This window comes from Hypomesus transpacificus, chromosome 16 (genome assembly GCF_021917145.1).
Source record: "Hypomesus transpacificus isolate Combined female chromosome 16, fHypTra1, whole genome shotgun sequence".
Classification (NCBI taxonomy): Eukaryota; Metazoa; Chordata; class Actinopteri; order Osmeriformes; family Osmeridae; genus Hypomesus; species Hypomesus transpacificus.
In genome coordinates this window covers 2,754,104-2,762,206 of record NC_061075.1, presented here as the reverse complement: position 1 = coordinate 2,762,206, position 8,103 = coordinate 2,754,104, and positions in this window count along the sequence as shown.

Sequence of the window (8,103 nt, the reverse complement as noted above, 5' to 3'; positions counted from 1 at the left end):
GGGTGGGGGGGGTGATGGAGGAATTTCAGTCTGAGGCGGGCGGTGGGGGGAGGGAGGGAGGGGGAGAGAGGGGTGTGGGTTAAGACCTAAAGAGAAGCACTCAAGTGAGAAATGAAGTGGTGTGTAGGCACCCCCCCACCCCCTTCCACCTTCCCTCCCCCCTCCTCTTCCTCCTCATGCACTGACAAGCCACAGGTAACACCCCACACACCTACACACACACCTACACACACACCTACACACACACCTACACACACACCTACACACACACATATATACACCTAACCCAGCCCATGATAGAAGACAGTAGGCCAACTAGAGCCCAGTTTGACACATGCACACCAGACCCTAACTCACACAGCCAATCAAGGCTTGTCTGAGGCTGGTCTAAAACTGTTTGCTTGGAGCGACACTGACCCACATGAACACACTGAACCATGACTATAGAATGCATAACTTCTGCTACCTACAGACTAGACCAGACTAAACCAGACTAGACCAGACTAGACCAGACTACAACAGACTAGACCAGACTACAACAGACTAAACCAGACTAGACCAGACTAGATCAGAGCAAGAGAAGCTTAGTGTAGAATCTCATTTGAAAACACAGTCAGCAGAACCTTTGCATGTTTTGCCACATCTCCGGGTGGATATTTACGGTGACAATCCGTGGTGTTTCCGTGGGAAACCCTGGAGTGTTTGCGGGTGCTTGTGCTGAGCGAAGAGTCTTACCGACACGCTGACACCTCTCTGGTGGAAGCTTCTAGCCTGCTAATGAGACGGGACAGTTTGACTGTGAGGCCATAAACAGATCTAGAGGAGGATGTCAGGAAGAACAGTTAATTATGGTGGCCTCGTTTGCCGTCTCTCATTATGAGGACACGTTTAGTTGGTGTACGAGATAAATATGTTCGCCCCGTGGTGTGTTCTGTGTGTGAGTCTGTGTGTGTGTGCATGTGTGTGTATGTGTGTGTGTCAGTGTGAGTATGTGTGTGCTCTTTTGTCGTGGTCACCTCTTCCCAACCAAGTCCCCACACAATGGGAGCTATTTATAAAATAAAGAAGTGAAGTGAGGAGAGGAAAAGAGTTCCGGAGGAGAGAGACTGACAGGACAGGAAAGGAAAGGAGAAGAGGAGGGAGGGGAAAAGGGGGGAGGAAGGGAGAGCAGAGAAGAGGACAGGAGAGGTCACATAGCAAACATCTTTACAGTCTGACAGACCGGCAGTACTTATACTGTACGTGAAGGCACAGCTCTCTCCAGCCACCTGTTTGGTGTCTTCTCTGCCACACATACACACAGTTGAAGAGTAGCGGGTAACCAAGCAGCTGACTTGAGGGACGGATGGGGGGGGGGGGGTGCAGGACAGGGTGTGTGTCAGTGTGTGTGTGTCTGTGTGTGCGGGGGGGGGGAGGGGGGGGGGTTAATACTGGTCCTATCTTCTTGTGTTTGATCCCACAGACTGAGAGCTATACTGCTGCAAAACTGAGCTAATGTGTGTCTTTGTGCATCATGGGAGGGGAGACCCTTTCTTCTGCCCCAAGTACAAATCACCAGACTGTGGTCGCTTTCTACCCAGACACAGGGAGGCAATGGAGGAGAGAAAGATCTCAATCACACACGGATCTGAACCAAACTAATCCCCCATTGGTGCCAACGTGACCCTGAGGAATGGGCTTAGAGAAGCTTGGTTAGACGGGACGAGGACCTCTGTGGACTCGTCCCCACGTCGCCCACCCACAGTCACAGGCAGAATGAAGACACATACATTCATAACACTTTATACCAGCAGGGGGGCGGAGGGGACTGGGGGGGGGGGGGGGGGGGGCGGGGGGGACTGGGGGGGGGGCCACACAGCGAGCCAGAGCAGCAGGCAGGGAAACCTGACTGGGTCCCTTCTGACAAGCTTTCCTTCTCTGGCTCAGACGAACATCAGATGAAGCCCGGGGAATAATAATAACAATAACGTGTTCATTTAGCAGATGCTTTTCATCCAAAGCATCTTACTTGGGGGGGGGGGTGATTTGAACCCGCAACCTTGATCTGCAGTCTAACACCCTACCACTGAAATACGCAGAGTTTTCCTGAATTTCTGTTGTGGGGGAAGATGGGAGGGAGGAAGAGGTTGGAGGAGGGAAGATAGAAGAGGAGGAGGATGTATCGGTCTATATCTATCCATCTATCTTAAGTGGGGGATAGTGGTTGTGCAAAGCTGGTGTGTGTGTGTCCTGGTGTGTGTGTGAGGCCAGGCAGTGTGACGTTGCTTAAGCTCTGGTCATCAGTGTGTTTACTGTTTAGTCTGTCCTCACTGCACTGCCCCTTCCTGTCTGCTGTCAAAGTTAGTGTGTGTGTGTGTGTGTGTGTATGTGTGTGTGTGTGTGTGTGTGTGTGTGTGTGTGTGTGTGTGTGTGTGTGTGTGTGTGTGTGTGTGTGTGTGTGTGTAGGAGATAGTAGAGGTATTTGTAGCTCAGTTTTTTTCAGAGGTGGTTGGAAGGAAGATACAGAAGGAGAAAAGTATTGGACAGATTTTTTTAACAATTACAAAGTATTCTAAACTATTTCAAAGTTGGGACTAAAATGTCCTACAATTATATTTCTGTGGAATTTTTGCAATACAAAAATGTGGTTGTGAAAACTTATAGTCCACAAAGAATGTAATGCATAAACATGGTTACAGTCTTCCAATCAATAAATTAAATAAATACGTCTTTGAATCAGTTATACACAGTTTTAATGTATCAATTGAAATAAACAAATAGATTCAATGTCAACTTGAAGACTTTCAACAACCTGACTATGGAGCATGCTGCAAATGAGAGAGTGTTTTTCAGAATGGAGTCTATCAAATACAAAGAAAGATAATCAAAAACAAGTAGCACATACTCATGTACAATTAAAACAGAATTAGACAGTGAGTAGTTCAGATCTCAAAATCGAATCTAATTAAGAAAATACAATATTGTTTGTATAATGAGTGATTTTACGTATAATATTTTTGTAAATTTGTTTGGGTGCAGTAAAGGTCATGTGTAGGACTGACCTGTGTGACGTTTTGATATCTGAGGGAGGGGGGGCTCTGGGATGAGAGAAAGAGAGAGAGACAGAGGTACTGCATGTTCTATGTTATTTCCCAGATGCGTTTATCCATATGTACAGATCAACAAACTGGGGGGATTTGAACCTGCAACCTCTGAAAAGGCAGTGAAACACACTGAACAGGAGGAGTGTCCTGTTCAGCTGAGTGTGACTGGGACAGGAACACCTGGAGTACTGCAACTCTGCCTGCTTGGCTCCCAGCCCTCCAGCACAGGCAAACATCGCCCCCCTGTTGCCTTCCTGCGGTATTGCACCCCAGAAGATGCCGCAAATCAGAAGGGATTTGGCTCGCTTGAGGTCTCCTGTTGGTATTCCTATCTCTCTCTCTCTCTCTTCCTTTCTGTGTTCTTCCCTCCTTTCTTACTGGTCTCTCTCTCTCTTCCTCTCTGTCTTCTTCCCTCTCTCCTTACTGCTCTCTCTCTCTCTTCCTCTCTTCCTCCCTTTCTCTCATGTTATGGGGGGTACTTAGCTGTGTGTGTGTCGGGTGAAGGGGGGTGACTAACTAGGGCTAAGAGATTCTGTCATGCTACCCCCTCCAATGCTCCCTCCATGTCTGCTGTGTTTGTTTACATGTCTAACTGATTCTGTCAGCTAGAAATGTTCCTTGTCTCTCCTCCTCTTCTCTTCCTCCCTCTACTCTCCTCTCCTCTCCATCTCATTATTTTCCCCTTTCCTCTCTTCCCCCTTTCCTCTCCTTTTCCTACCTACTTTCCTCTCATCTACAGCTTCCTCCTCTTCCTCCTTCCTTCTCCTTCTCCCTCCTGGGTCGTGATTTAAAACGGTCACCACTCTCTCCAGTGGTGACCCCTTCTTCACTCTGCAGAGTCAGAGGTCAAAGTTCAGGGTCAGGGGCGGGGCCTGGTGTAAACAGGCTGATAGTGGGACCGGGTCATCAGAACCAGACCAGGGCCACCAATCACTCTGCAACCTGACAAACAGACCTGGCCCTCATCAATCACCCTTTCTCTCTCTCTGTCCCTCTCTCTCTATATATCTCTATCTGTCTCTATTTAGCTCTCTCTTTCTCTCTCCCAGCTGGGACCAGGACCAGGACCAGACCCAGATCTAAGGTCAGGACCAGGTCCAAGACCCTACAGGTCTGTCTGTTAAACTCATCAGCTTCAGAACAGTTCGACTCAGAGATGTTTTACTGCCCAGGAACTCCCACAATCCCCTAGGACCCCCCACAAACACACTCACTCACTCTCACACACACACACACACAAACAGAGACACACACACGTACAATTCGAACTCAGATGATTCTGAAACATGCCAGTGTGTCGACACACAGGAACCGGACACATACTTTCTAGAATGTTCTGGGCTTGAGGTCAGAAAGACAGCCATTCATATAAGAATTATGGCACACACATGCAGAAACTAAAACACATGACACAACACACACACACACACGCACGCACACACACTGTCTGGTCCTGAGCATGTTTGGGGGAGGAGTCATGGTGGCCCTGGTCTGGAGACACTCAACACACTCCAGATGTAGAGAAGAGAGAGAGAGGAGAGAGAGAGGGGGAGGAAAGGGGGGTAGAGAGGGGGAAGGAAGAGGGAGAGGGGGAGGGGGCGTTAGGGAGGGAGGGGGGAGGGGGAGAGGGAGAGAGAGAGAGAGAGAGAGAGAGAGAGAGAGAGAGAGAGAGAGAGAGGGGGGGGGAGGGGGGTAGAGAGGGGGAAGGAAGAGGGAGAGGGGGCGTTAGGGAGGGAGGGGGAGAGGGAGAGGGAGAGGGAGAGGGAGAGGGAGAGGGAGAGGGAGAGGGAGAGGGAGAGGGAGAGGGAGAGGGAGAGGGAGAGGGAGAGGGAGAGGGAGAGGGAGAGAGAGAGAGCCTTGGACTCTACAGGAAGCATGGCTGGTGGGTCAAATTAGTCTCTTATATAAGACTCTCTCAGTCTCTCCACCTTTCACTTTCTCTGACTTTCACTCTCTAACTTTCACTCTCTCCACCTTTCACTCTCTATAGCTGAATCTCTTTCTCACACACATGTGCACTCACACACACACATACATATGCACACACGAATGAAGCACATTCTGATTCTGATTCTGATATGCACACACACACCCTCACATACACACTGCCACACACGATGAGCAGGCACAAACACACAATTTACGTGTTTGTGGACGCATGTATGTGTTTATATTTATGTTAAGGTGAAAGTAAACTGAAAGATAAACAGTTATTTCAGGAATTACTGGAATGTTTGTTGCCTTAAAAGGATGAACCCCTTATCAGCAGGAGTCTGGAGAGAAGGAGGGGGGGGGGGGGGTGGAGAGGGGAGAGGGAGAAGGGGAGAGTGGGAGGCAGAGAGGGGGATAGGAGAAGAGATATGGAGTAAGAGAGAGAGATAATACGAGGTAGAAAGGGAGGTAAAGAGAGACGGAGAGGAAAGAGAGAGAAAAAGATGGATAGATACAGAAAGAGAGACATGAAGAGGAGACAGAGTGGGAGAGAGAGGATGAGAGAGACAGAAAGAGAGATGGACAAGAGAGGGAGGGAGAGTAGTTTGAGTCTCTGTGCTACACTGCCACCTACAGCTGAGATATTTCCCTTCGTTTCAGACTGGAATGTGTGCGTGTGTGTGCGCATGTGTGTGGGCACTGGGCACTGGGCAGGCAGACAAAGAACGGTATTTCAAGAGTATCTCATTAGCGTCCCAGTCTGGTGTCCCACTGGGAGTTACACGCTCACACTCACACACACGCACACACACCTGCTGAGTGAAACTGCTACCCTGCAGCCTGAACCCACCTGATTACCCCGGCCCTGACACACACAGTCACTCACACAATGCACTTCACCCCTAGCTCACACACACACACACACAGGAATTGTATTGATTGTAACAACCTGACTCTAATCAGACCAGCTCAGCTGGACTGCAGTGACCTCCATCACACCGGATGAATTGGACTCAAAGTCTGCTTCCTAGATGCACACGTACACACACACACGCACACACACACACTCATTGCATCCTTTTTGTGTCTTGAACTTTATATCTCTCTTTCTGTCAACCCTTGATTCTCTGTCTCACACACATACACACACACTCACACAAATACACACACACGCTTGCTCGCACACACAAACACACTACTCAAACACTAACAAACACACACACAATTACACACACACACAGGAGAATATAACCCAGTGAAACCTCGTTCCTCAATACTTGAAAAATAACCTGAATGGGTACCAGGCCATGCCAGTCTCTGATTGGTCGGGTTGCATTACACGGCTGTTTCTATGGTCACCAGGCGCTAATCTGATTCGAGGTGATGGGTAGAGGTCTGGAGGAAATTAGAACAGAGGAAAAAGGTTTTACTGAGTGATGTTCTCCAGTGTGTTTGTATCTACTGTGTGTGTGTTGATTAAGATTAAAAACTACCACGGGAAATCCAAATTCATCTACCACTAATCTTAAGTAGACAGTCACAGTCAGTCTGTCATAACCAGGCTGAAAATGGCACCTGGTGTGTGTGTGTGTGCATGGATATGTATTTGTGAGTGTGAATGTTATGGGAGGGTTGTGCATATGTGCATATGTTTGAATGTGTGTGTGTGAGTTATGGAAGGGTAATGCGTGTGTCGGCACGTCCACGTGTTTATGACCTCTGTCCTCGAGCCCTGACAACCCTAACTCTAACCTCCTAGCATCAACTCTGGCAGACAAGTGCCTCACTTGGCTGGGTCAGCCATGTTTACGGGGGTGTCAACCAGAGATGGTCGATGTTTGGGGTCTTCAAACGAGGCCAGAGCGCGAGGCCGGCGGGGCGGGCCCGCGGGCCAGATTTTCAGGAGGTGAAAACACAAATATTAGTCCAACAGAGACACAGATCAACAGCTCAGATGAGGGTCCCAGCGGGGGAGAGGGAGGGGGGAAAGGGGAGAGGGAGAGGAAAGAGAGGGAGGGAGGCGGGGAGAGAGGGAGAGAGGGAGAGGAAAGGGATGTAGGGAGGGAGAGAGAGGGAAGGAGGGAGGGAGGGGGGAAAGGGGAGAGGGAGAGGAAAGAGAAGGAGGGAGGCAGGGAGAGAGGGAGAGAGGGAGAGAGGGAGAGGAAAGGGATGTAGGGAGGGAGAGAGAGGGAAGGAGAGAGGGAGGGGGGAAAGGGGAGAGGGAGAGGAAAGAGAGGGAGGGAGGCGGGGAGAGAGGGAGAGAGGGAGAGAGGGAGAGGAAAGGGATGTAGGGAGGGAGAGAGAGGGAAGGAGAGAGGGAGGGGGGAAAGGGGAGAGGGAGAGGAAAGAGAGGGAGGGAGGCGGGGAGAGAGGGAGAGAGTGAGAGAGGGAGAGGAAAGGGATGTAGGGAGGGAGAGAGAGGGAAGGAGGGAGGGAGGGAAGAAAGGAGGGACAAAGGGAGATAGGGAGGTAGGGAGGTGAGAGGAGAGATGAAAGGAGGGAGAGGGAAGGAGGGAGGGAGAGAGACAGAGAGATCAAAAGGGCGAGCGGGAGGGAGGGAGGAAGGGAGTGAGAGGAAGGAAGGAAGGAAGGAATGAAGGAAGGAAGGGAAGGAGGGGTGGAGAGAGGGAAGGAGAGAGGGAGGGTGATGAGAGGTAGAGATGAAAGGAGAGACCCTACTCCATCTTACACTACTCTGTCTCACCCTACTCCATCTTACAGTACTCTATCTCACCCTGCTCAAGAGCTCAGGAAGAAGAGGATTCACTGAGGTGTGTGTGCTGCTAAACTTCAGGAAACCTTTCTGAGGTGGATTTTGTCCTTTCTCCCAGGAAAATGTGTGCGCCCTCTCTACTCCTTCCTCCTCGTATAAATATTTGGCTTCCGCAGATATATCTAATAAAGCTGTTTATAATGTCCCTCCATGTTTCTCCATAAAGACAGGATGTAAACCATTTTACAGGAGGGAAGGATGACGAATGAAGAGAGAGGGAGGAGCGACCGAACGTCAGAGCCCACCTCATGTAAATATTTAAGACATCTGTTAATCCTGGATAACCTTTTCTGTCTGGAGAAAGATTGACCGTTT